Raw genomic sequence first — 12,777 nt, forward strand, 5'->3', positions numbered from 1 at the left:
ACCCCTAAGCAAATAAGCTCAGGAGTTATGGAAACTGTCTGATGTACAGGCAGCAGGGCAAGATTTCTAACACGTGCTCAGACCTCCAACAGGACATGGGGTCATAAGAAAGAGCAATTACTGTTTGGTTGCTTTCTAACTATAATGGAAGATCCTCAAAGTATTATTTCTAACATGATGATGCTTCTAGGAAGATTTTTTGGGGATAATCCTCAATCAGACTAGGGAAATTCCTTTCTCATTTTAAAATTTTTTCACATGAATGAATGTGGAATTCTATCAAATGCATTATGTACTTCTTTTTTACATTTCATCTGCAATTATTTTTCCTATAATTCACCACACTGTTTCTTTTTCTAAAGACTGCATTTCAGGCTTACTGTCACCCTAGGCCCATGGTATTCTACTTTTTCTTTTAAGATTTTTAATTTACTTATCTGATAGAGAGTGAGAATGAGAGCTATCACAGGAGGAGAGAAAGAGGCAGGTTCCCCACTGATCAGGGAGCCTGAAGTGGAACTCGATCCCAGGACCTGAGGATCATGACCTGAACTGAAGGCAGACACTTAATTGACTGAGCGAGCCATCCAGGTGCCCCATCTTCTAATATTTCTTTAACCTCTAGCAAATCCGTTAATCATGAACTCTCCTTGTTCTTAATGTTGCCAAGCCTCCCTCAGACTGTTTTCTTCAATCTTGACAACACCAAGTTTTAACATTTCTTGCTTTAGATCTGTCATTCTGTTTAGTTTCTGCTTTTTGTTTATTTCATTCTACTTTGTTTTGGTTCACTGCGCTTAGTGCATTAAGATTCAGACCTCACTCCCAATGCACTCATCAAGGGCCAGAGGGCCTCTGTCGTTATTAGTTTGCTGTTATACAGATTTTGATACATACTACTTATAGGATCTAAGTTTTTTCAATTTCTTCTGATATTATTCTAATTTCATTGCTACTTACAAGTAATTCTTTGGTTTTTGAGTGTATATGGTTGATTTCTAATTGTAATAGACTGCAGTCAATGTGTGTTTTTGATATGACACCAGTCCATTATTGGCTTAGGATTTCTCCATGCCTTTTGGGATCACTTAAAGATGAAGGCTAAACTAACTTATAGATATGCTTTTCTTAAAGCACCTAATCTTTTGGGTACAGATTACACACACACACACCTCCATTTATTTATATATACACATATATAAATATACATATTTATGTATATTTCAATAGCTCAATAAGTCAAGCTTTTAAGTACAATTGCAAAACCTAGATTCTAATTTTTTCTGTGATGATTTCTGAGTAGTATTCAGAGAGTGATCAGCTAACGTATCCTACAATTTCAGCTTCTGGAATAGCATAGGCCAGTCTCCTCCTAAGAAGAGCTGTTCAAACTGATGAAAACACAGGGACTGTGCCTGTTTGGGGCTCAGCCAGTCTAACAAGGTCATAAAGAGTTATTAGGTTAAGACAGGAAAGAAGTAGGGACCCAGAGAGGTGATCTCAGCAATTGAGGCCACTTTCTCCCAAAGTGTCTGCCCACTCTCCAGTGAACATGGCTGAAAGGTCAGAGACCATGAACAGGCTGACAGCCTCAGAGACAGGAAAGGACAGAAATTGAAGACAAGTCCCTGCCAAAGAAAGGGCACTTGAGATAGATTTTGAGTGTCTACCACTCAAAATTAAACAGATGAGATTTATAACACTACAAAGTAAGACAGGAAGCTGCTGTCAATGGGATGCCGGGGTGGCTCAGTGGTTTAGCGCCAGCCTTTGGCCCAGGGTGTGATCCTGGAGTCCCACATTAGGCTCCCTGCATGGAGCCTGCTTCTGTCTCTACTGTCTCTCCTGTTTCCCCGTCACTTTCATGAATAAATAAAATCTTTTTTTTTTTTTAAAGGAAGTGCTATCAAATAGACACTTACCATCTGTGTTTTGGAGGAAACATGGTTTTCTAAGACAGTTGTATAGGACTGGACTGTATCACTTACTTCAAGTCTAGAAAGTAAGTATATATCATCTGTATTCAAAAGGTAAATATGTAACAAACGTTTTATGCAGCCAATGGAGCACCACATAAAAACAAGGTACAATGTTAAAAAAAATTACTTTTAACTAATGGTCTTGAAAGATTTACTTATTTGAGGGAGAGCTTGTGCACATGCACACATAAGGGGAGGGGCAGACAGAGTGAATCTTAAGCATACTTCCACTGAGCACCCAGCACGATCTAAGCCAAAACCAAGAGTCAGATGCTTAACTGACTGAGCCACCCAGGTGCCCCGAAAGTTTGTTCTTAAAACAAAAATAAGTTCAATTTTTGGCTTCCTCAGCATGTATCCCAATAGCCACAAACTATATATCCCCAAAGCCTATTTTACAGTTAATTGGAATAGATTAGACTTTGTTTACAAACCTCCAGGGTTTTAATACAGTGACCAATTCCTATAATTTAATATCGTCTGACTCCACTTTACCTCCGATTTGAAGATCGGTTGTTATAGATCTTAATTTCAGCTCTACTTACATTTTTGCCTCTCTCATAGCTATGCCCATGGTGGGTGTGACTTTCCGTAGACTCTGTACTAAGGATGAGGCCGCTCCATAATTTCTCGTAGGATAGAGTATTAGCCAATGATCTAGTGACTTCACATTGAGTAAGGGTCCACTTCCGGTCTCTCTCGACCAATCTGCAAACTGTGGATGGGAGTCAAACTGGAAGACACAGTATAAGACTTCAGTTTTTAAAGAAATACCAACAAAGAGCCTTTCTATTGCAAATTTTTGCTACTTCCTACTGAAACGTTACAATTTTAAACTTTGGTCATAACTGAATTACATATTCTTTCCTTAAGATAGTGGTAAGTAATACTGGGATTCTATCATGGGTTACTCTGGATTGTTTGGATTCTAGCTATTTGACTCTTAAGGATATACTTGGCAGATTGTTTTGCCACGAGAGATGTCCACAACTCCAACCATGGTAAACTATAGAGTTTACTATATGCCAAGGATGTTACATGCTTTCTAATTGAACACCTGCTCGCTCTCCCCTAGAGAAAGGACAAACAGCCCAAGAAGAGAGAGCAGTGAGTTACTGACCTGACTTAGTTCCTCTGCATTATTATTCATTTGGCCCCAAATGACTACATGAGTAACTAGAACATGACCATTTTGAAGCTGTCTTACCACTGTTCTTCCTTGAAAAATTCTTACTCCTTTCAAGATCCTTCCCGAGAAGGACAAGAAGTTGGTATCAAACTTCAAATCCCACAGTCAAAGTTCCCGTTGTACCTCCCTATTTCTGAAAGTTAAAATATTCCCACAGAATCAAACCAAAGGAAATAAGCAAAAATGATGATCCATTTGCAAAATTCTCCTTTAATCTAAGATGCCTTGTTGTTTGTCTTCTGTATTGACATGTTGCAGAGAGAGGGTCTCTAGTACTCTGAAATCATGTCCTTACTCTCACATTTGTGCTTAGGGTCTTTCTATTTTGTTCTTCCCCTCCAGACCTCCTCTAACTTTGTATCCATGGAACAAATAGAGTTGTTCCCACAAGAGGTCGTTTTCTTCCAACCTGTTGTTTTTTAGTTGGAGAATCTGAGATATCAAGAGTTCTGCACGAGTCTCAACTTCAGGACACACACACAAACACATACAGAGAAAAATAGGACTTAACATTTGTATAGTATTCATCAGTTTCCGTAATTCGTGCTGCCTTTTTTCTGGATCCAACCTCATATGAAGAGCCAAGTCTCTCATCACCCTGTAATCTTTTAGCATTTTAACTGATAGACCTTTAAAAAGTTAAGAAGATATAGCTAAACAAGCAAGAATAGATATGTATGTGAAGAAGTCTTGATGGTTTTATCTGGAAGAGGAAGAGCCAATGGAGAGAACACAGCTCTGGGTCATTATGGAGTACTGTGAGAAGCCTGTACTTCTACATCATAACATCTGGGGCTTGAAAGGGGTGGTCTTCTATGAGGACTGCATATATCTGAAGTACCTGTCAGGTAGCATAGCTCAGGAACCAGCATTATAGGCTTATGGGGTACGTCCTGTTGGCTCTTTTTCCATTTGCCTTTGCTGATCAACAGTGGCTGAGTTAGGTCGGTAACCTCTGTATTCTACTGCTGCTCAAAAGAGGTGAGAAAGAACACTGGTGTGACTGTCAGCAAAGCCTAGTCAAGTCACCTAAATAGGTACAAAAAAGTCTGGATCACCAACAGAGGCCCAGGGGTGTGCTAGGAAGACTATTTCCCCAAGTTTAAGAACACGTTAAAGATACTCTTAATAGTCTCTTAATTTAGATGTCCCAGGGATGACCTCTTTTTTCCCTGTAAGCACACATGGCCCAGGAGAACAAGACTCTCATAAACATTGTGTTGGGGTCACTGCACCAGCCTTCTTTGACTTGCTATAGGTAAATGCAGGACCAAGCCTTGAATTACGTATTTCTCACTATAGTACTGTCTTAAAAAATTACGGATGTAATAAAGAACTTTGAAGAGGATTCCCACATTAATGGGGGACGACAAACCTGGTCACTCCTTGCAGCTGCAATACTACAGCTATTCCAAACATGCCTCCTGCATCATCGAAACTTTTCCGCCAGGAAAAGGCATTTGCCAAGACATCTATCCAGAAGCTCCTATCCCTAGGCTGCAATTCCTGTACAATAAAGTGCCTTTCCCCTCCCACATAAAGTGATGGTCTGTCATAGATCCTTCCATGCTGACCAGTGAGATCCTCATCAGTCACCAGTTAGCCACATGAATTCTGGTGGGATTGGTTAAGTATCTTGAGAATGTCAAAGGAGTTCCAGAGACAAGAAGACTTCAAATCCAGTGTTCATGGCGCTTTACCTCTGGAGCTGAACTACTACTATTAATTCTCTGTAGTTATTTGAAAGGCAGCTGGGATTCACCTCCGTTCCCCTGCTTCTAGAGTCTTAAGGCAGGAGCTTGTGCAAGTATATGTATATACATGTGTGCGGAATCATGGCATCATTTTAGGGCCTCAATCACCACTCCCACTACTGAGACTAGCACAGCCTTTGTACAAGCTATTCTTTCTGTCGAGAACTTTGAGAAACACACTATTAATTCTCATGGCTGTCCTGTGATATCCCAGACGGATCTCCTACAACACCAACTTCTGCATCTCCACAGGAATTTCCTTGTCCCACTTTGCATTACTATGAAAGCTTTTCTGCAAGCCAGGATTGTGCTTTCCTTTTAAGGGCTCATCTATGGATTTCAGGATTTTTCTAGATCTCATGACAACACAACTAGATTGCCATCTGTTATTATACTGAGTTCCCACCAGGACATCCCAAGACTACTCAAGTCATTTCAAAGGTCGTCTCAACCAATGACCTTTGAAGTAAAATCTGGAGAATGATCAAGCAAATATCAGCCTGATATCCCTGTCTGCAACTCCATCAGAGGCTATGTCAACCCAACAATCCCCAAGCCAGCTCCTCACACAGAATCTCCCATTGCAATAAGTGATGCCAGCCTCCACTCACTTCCTCAGATAAAGCCAGAGACTCCTCTTACCATTACTCACTACATTTGAGCCATCAAAAGTCCTCCCATCTGCCCCCTCCAATCCCTTTCTAATCCAGGTTACCATTATCACTGATCTAAATGGACTTAAGCACCTCCCTACTGGTGTCCCTGCCTCCCTTTTTACCTGCATACAGTGCATTCCCTGTACATTAGACGCACATCTGTAAAATAAAGTGCCCCATTTCATCTATCTGTATAGTCTCACTTAACGGTAAAATCCAATGAGTGTAGGTGGACAGAACTTTATACAATGTGGCTCCCACGTCCTCCTCTGACTTCATATCCTTCAACCCTGTACACGGCCCACCCACAACTGGGTTTATTTCTTGACAGGACACTCTAGCCTTGTTTGGGATCTGGATACATCATGCCCATCCTGAAAGTGGTGTAAGAGACAATTCTTCTCACCAATCTGCACACAGCTTGCTCCTTTCTGACAGTCACATACCAGCTACTCAGAGCTTTCTATGACCAGCAGTCTAAGCCACCAGACATTCTCCATAACACCTCTTGATTATCTGCATAGATTTTCCCCAATACATGCTTTCTTCTTGTCTGCCATCTCTCTTCCTGCTACAAGGATGCAAGTTCCTTAAGAACAGAGAACTCAGTAGTCTTACCAATGTATACCCAAGTTGTATAATGAGCACTCATTACATGCTTTCAAGTTAAACAAGTAAGTACTAAGCGTGGAGCACAAGTGGGGATGATGCCATAATAGCACCATCCCCTTGAATGGCTGTGTACTCTCAGTGCTTCCAAGTAGCTAGGTTTTGGATTCCTAATATAATTTAGGAAAAAAACCCAGCTTATACTTTTCTAAGTTCTTTCCGTTTGCTATAAATATCTGTAACTCCTTGAATTCTCTCTTATCTGCCAAAGCTAGAAAACCAACCTCACCACCTAGTGCACCTTTGTTCGCAAAGTTTCCTTGTTTCTTTGTGAATAAAGATTGAGGAATTCATGAGTTATGAGATTTACAGGTCTACCCAGCGTGCCTACAAAAATGAATCCACGTGTCAATAATGAAACAAGCAGACTGACTGTACCTAAATAATGTGGACATCCCAATACTGAAAGCCAAAGTTAGGCCAAACAAGGATATTAACCACCAAACACATAAACATTTACATACAGCTGATGTCCAGAGTATGTATCATCCATTTAGAGGAGTCCTCACTCAAGCAGACATTTAGAGAGTTAAAATAGAAGATTAAAATATTTAACAAGAGATCAGAAGAAAGATCTCTAACACAAGGCTTCCAACAGGGGGAGTGGGTGGGGAGCCAGAATAATGTAAATGTTGTAATTATGCTTAGGTTTCTTTTATCTAAAGTCTCAGTGCATTCAAAGAGCTGGGTCATTCTGTCTTAGTGGCTATAAAAGGAAGAGAAAAATGGAGAGTCCATCTAGGACTCTCTAATAGTCTCTGTTTCTGCAAAATCAGGTGCCATTACAACAACGTAAGCAGATTGGGAGGTTACCTCCACTCACAGTGATGGGATGAAGTTTTACACACACTCTTAAACACAAACATGCACAGGTTTCACGTGAACAATTCCCTCAGGCTGGGTCGTTAATGGCCAGCATACCTGTCGTGGACTCTCTTACATGTTCCAAGTACTGTCGGGTATCCACCACATGGTCTCGAAAAATGCCCCCAAAATGCTTTCTCTCCTTCAGTGAGGTTGCCCGCAGTCTAGTCGCCAGCTGGAGTTCCTCTACATGGAAACGGATGTGAAAGCCATGAGTCTTATACAATAAAAAAAGGGAGGAAACATAAAACCACAAAGGACAATATTAAACACCAGCTATTAAGTAAAACTAAGTTGAGGTCGCTGGAGTTAGGAAAGTTAGGACTGTCCAACAATCCAAAGGGTATTTCAGTCATTGGTCACCAGAAAGGGGGAATGGGACCTGGAAACCCCTCTGAACAAGAGCCCACCCCACATCAGTGGCCGGCCTGGCCAGCCCCACATCCATCCCCATGGAATCTGCTTTTGCGCCAGACACTTGTCCGGAGTGCAAGCAGAAACTGTCCTTAGCCAGCAGCTTTATAGGCCAATCACTTGGCACCTCACTGCCCTCTCAGGAGCACTGGAAAATGCTGACTGAATAAGCAGTTTATAAAAAAAAAAAGTGCATGAAATTGCCTTTGATACAAAATAACTGAGATGTTCTTTTTAACAGCTACTGGAAAAGGCTCTATTTTTTAATTACATTGAAATATGCGTACAGACTTTACGAGGCACCATTTGGAGGACAAGACAAAGCAGTCTTTCAAATACCCTGAAAGAGGGGATTTATGAAGATGGAGGAGTAGGGTCCTCACCTCACCAGGTCCCCAACTTCCCTACAGAACTTCCAAACCATCCTGAACACCTACGAATGTGACCTGAGATTTAAAGAGAGAACAGCCGGAACTCTACAGAGAGAAAAGTTTTGGCTTCTAACAAGACAAGACAGGAAGGGGGAAAGGGAAAGGGAAAGGGAAAGGGAAAGGGAAAGGGAAAGGGAAAGGGAAAGGGAAAGGGAGAAAGGGAAAGGGGAAAAGGGAGAAAGGGGGAAAAGGGGAAAGGGGGAAAGGGGGAAAGGGGGAAAAGGAGAAAGGGGGAAAAGGGGAAAGGGGGAAAGGGGGAAAAGGAAAGGGAAAGGGAAAGGGAAAAGGAAAGGGAAAGGGAAAGGGAAAGGGAAAAGGAAAGGGAAAGGGAAAGGGAAAAGGAAAGGGAAAGGGAAAGGAAGGAAGAAGCCTGGGGCAGGTGGGGGGGTGGGGAGCTGCAGGCCAGAGGAGATGGCTCCAGCCTGGCGGGAAAGCCTGGGCGCCCCTAGAGCCCAGCCCCGGAGAGGAGGGGCGTCGGGCTGAACCCCAGGAGGGGCGGCGGAGTCCCCAGGCTCCCGGGGTCACTAGCAGACGAGGCACGGCCGGGGCAGAGTGCCCCAGGCCCGCGGGCCCAGCTCGGGACAGCGCTGGAGCCGCAGGCGGCGGGGCCTCGGGGAGAAGCAGGGGGGCAGGCGGGGGCTCCGGGCGGGCGGGGCGCTGCACCTGCTGCCTTCGGGCGCCCGCCATGGCCCCGGGAGCGCGGTGCAGGCAGCACAGGCCCCGGAGCCCAGGGCCCGGGGGACACGGCCGAGGTCCTGCCTCCCCCCGGGGCGGGTGGAGGCTTCACAACTGCAGAATTAAGATCTCATCAGGCTGAAGTTAAAAATCAATTAAATGAGGTGCAATCCAAATTGGGGGTCCTAATGGCAAGGCATAAGGTGCTGGAAGAAAGAATGAGCAACACAGAAGACTCCTTGATGGCAAGGAAGGAAGCTGAGGAAAACAGAGAAAAACAATGAAAGGACCACGAGGAAAGGTTAAGGGAAATACATGACAGCTTCAGAAGGAAGAATTACGTATCACTGGGGTTCCAGAGAGCACCCAGAAGGACAGAGGGCCAGAAAGCATATTTAAACAAATCCAAGCTGAGAGCTTCCCTAATTCAGGAGGGGAATAGGCACTCAGACCCAGGAGATAGAGTGGTCCTCCCCCCAAATCAATAAAAACCGTTCAACACCTCAACACTTAATAGTGAAACTTGCAAATTCTATAGAAAAAGAGAAAATCTGTAAAGTAGATAGAGGCAGCAGATTCTTAACGAATATGGGGAGAATTGTTACATTAATAGCAGACCTCTCCTCAGAGACCTGGGAGGCCAGAAAGGGCTGGCGGGATTGATTCAGGGTCCTAGATGAGAAGAACATGCAGGCAAGAAAACTCTATCCAGCAAGGCTCTCATTCAGAATAGAAGGAGAGATAAAGAGCTTCCAAGATAGGCAGAAACTGCAAGAATATGTGACCACCAAACCAGCTCTGCAAGAAATATTAAGGAGTATCATAGGAAAATTAACATGCTTCCAGAAAATTTGTTCAGGTTTAAGTGAGCAGTTGAGATAGAAATGATTTATATATGCTGTGATTTAGTCTATGGGTTTATTTGAAAATTAGTCACCATGCAGTCTGTTTTTATAGTGTATGCATAATGATTGTACTATATAGGAAGGATGACGTGGTGTTACATTATCCCTAATAGGAACAACGCTTTTAACTGTTAAAGAGTAATCTTGCTTTCCTCAGGAGGGGGGAAAAACACCCCAACTCTATACAGCTTCAGACATTCTGTACAATCCCTTAGAGGATGGGGCTTCTGCACACACTTTTGGTCAAAGAAGAGACTAAGGGCACATCTTTTGAAAACATTCTAATGAAATGACTCATAAACCCATTCCACCTATAACTGTAATTTAACTCAAATACCAATAACTAGAGCTTGGCTCAGCAGGGATTCCTTAGAGCGAGGCATAAAGCCTTGTGAAGGAAGCTGGGATATGCCACCCCAAAATATATATGTATATATATTTTTGGGAAGAGGAATCCAGAAACAAATCTTAGTGTTAATGTCTTCCCATATATTTACCTTTCCAGTATGCCGCCCTTGATAGTCTAAAATTGCTTTTCTTTAGGCTATCATTTTTTCTACAAATGTATTATTGTTCTTTGCTGAAGACGCTATAAAGCCGACAGTTTTAAGCTGCTGCTTTGAGTTCCTCTTTATTTTTGATTTCTTCGGTGTGATGTGCACTGCAAACCTTTATACATTTTTTCTTTTGATGATATCCTCTTGGTAATGAGTCCCCCCGGGGAGAACCTAAGATGGGTAGATGTGGAGTTTAGCCTCCCCCAACACCAGCACTCATTCTAGTTGTATCCTCATTGGAAGAACGCAGGCAAAAATGAACTCTTTGCTTGGTTGGCAATTAGCCTGGGGCTGGCCATCCCAGAGATGCAGCTGCCTACATGAGATTGTGAACTTATTGCGTCAGCTACACTGGTAGACTTTCTCCTAATATACTGAACACTGGAATCCTCAAATAAAAACCCCAAAAGATCCAAGGTCTTTCTTTCATGCAGAAAGGATTCTGTACATCAAGAACCAGGCATGTTGAGGTTTTCAACCTAAGAATCACTTGCTTTACATGGCGGTAACGTGCTTTTTATATGAAGAAATAAGAACCATTTACTTAATATCATATAGCTAGTTTTCTATCAGATTATCTTGTTTCTCACGAAACAGATTTTATACCATCTATATTTAAAGCAGGCTATTGAAAGAACTTCAATCCTATTCATCAATTACTGCTTTTTGGATTGATACTTAGTAGATAGGAATTCTTTCAGAAATTACATATGGCACATAATCCATATGTCACTGTTTTTTGTGAATCTGGGTATCTGGATCTCTCAGACATCCATCTCCAAGTATCTCATAGGCCTGGATTTTCTGTCCTTTTTCTCTCTGCAGCCTATATTCCTGCTTTTACTTACAAAAGATATAAGTATCCCATCCCTGATTCTTATATTTTAATCAGGTAATGATTATTGACTATCAAATATTGTCATCAACAACATAATGTGTTCTATTTGCCCCTTTCCAAAGACAGATCTTAATAAATTACAAGTAAATAACAAGAACACAAGTCTCATTAGTCACAGTGGTGCTTCACAATTAAACACAAGATGTATCATCAATAAAATTCATGTTTTTCCATATTAACTTGAGAGGGATAAATTGTTCATAGTGAAATATGAAAGCAACATATGGGGAAATTGACAGGGCTGCACCGGTTAAACAAAGTTTGTTCAAATAAAAAGATTAAATCATAGATTAATCTGCTTAGAAATATGAAGAGGATACTTAGTATTTACATAGCAAATGATAAAACTGACATAGAGAAAAAGTCATTTGTACAGAAACTTGTAAAGAGCTTGAAAACCTGTTATATACCAAATATTGTTAGGTCGGTCATTTCTGAAATTTTATATTTAAAATTTTTTTGTTATTAGACACAAGTGCATCAAACACAGCTTTGACAAACAATTGTTTAGCAAACAATTAAAATGTATGTGATCCTATAAACAACATCTAGGCCAAGAAAAAGAACATTGCCTTACTCAAGAAACCCTCAAGCAATCACTTTCCATCATTCTGCAAGAACCCTATCATAACTTAGTAATAATTTCCTTATTCTGTTTGTTTTACTATCAGGTGTACATCCCAAAGAATGAAGTTTAGATTTACCTGTTCTTAACTACCCCCCAAAAATCACATTATATGTATTTCTATGTCTTACATCTTTATCACAATTTATCATAAGATGCAGTTATGTTCTTGAGTGTGGTTGTGGTTAAATTATTGTTATAGGTCTTAATTATAATATTGTAATGATAATACCACACTCTATGCATTCTGTTGTTGAAAAATGTTTGGATATTACTCCCTACTGTCAAACTATTTTGAACAATGCTTTTCTGAAAATTATACATACATTTGGGTACATGCGGATATGAGTTTCTCAGGGGTTAAGATACAGTAGGTCACAGTTTATGTTTATTCCAGTCCTACGTAGATTAAGAATAAAGTGCTTCCCAAAATGTTGGTATTATGACGCTATTTAATTTAAAGATAAATGTTTTATTTTTGCTTCATAAATAAAATTACTATAGGTTTGGGGAAAAAACTTTAAAATACAGACTACAGTTTCTTTGTATATATTTTACTAAAAGTTAATCTAAACTTGTGGAATGATGGATAGTTCTTAGGAATATGTATACAAAGTTGATCCATAATTGAACATGGTTTTAATGCCAAAATAAATTAGTAAAGACGTGATCATTTGATTCTTATGTCTTTGTTTTTTATTTGTTTATTTATTTTTTATTGGTGTTCAATTTGCCCACATATAGCATAACACCCAGTGCTCATCCCATCAAGTGTCCCGCTCAGTGCCCGTCACCCAGTCACCCCCACCCCTTGCCCACCTCCCATTCTACCACCCCTTGTTCGTTTCCCAGAGTTAGGAGTCTCTCATGTTCTGTCTCCCTTTCTGATATTTCCCACTCATGTTTATGATTCTTATGTCTTTGAAATGTACTGTACTTACCCCAGAAATTTCTTTCCGAAAAGATATAATAAATTATTTAAAGCATTTAAAATTTTTTCTGTGTGCATTTCCAAATGGGCTTAACTAGGAAATTATTCAACTTTTTCAGAATAGCTGACATGATTAGCTCTATATGATTTCTGATCACTTAAAGTTTGGTAATTTAAGGATAATTTATAATTCTCTAGAAATCCACAAGTTTCTTTAAATTCAGATGTTC

The 12,777-nt window shown here is 40.8% G+C and overlaps 1 protein-coding gene across 1 annotated transcript in view; it reads right to left on the reverse strand.

Moving 5' to 3' along the window:
- Positions 1-12,777, reverse strand: part of LOC140594267 (uncharacterized) — an 83,708-nt gene that overhangs the window by 43,623 nt on the left and 27,308 nt on the right. The window contains exons 2-3 of the mRNA XM_072725179.1: positions 7,169-7,297; positions 2,525-2,712 (exon numbers count right to left, since the gene is read on the reverse strand). The gene's annotated coding sequence lies outside the window, so the exon portion shown is untranslated. The remainder of the gene's footprint in view (positions 1-2,524; positions 2,713-7,168; positions 7,298-12,777) is intronic.

This window comes from Vulpes vulpes, chromosome 10 (genome assembly GCF_048418805.1).
Source record: "Vulpes vulpes isolate BD-2025 chromosome 10, VulVul3, whole genome shotgun sequence".
In the NCBI taxonomy this organism is placed as follows: domain Eukaryota; kingdom Metazoa; phylum Chordata; class Mammalia; order Carnivora; family Canidae; genus Vulpes; species Vulpes vulpes.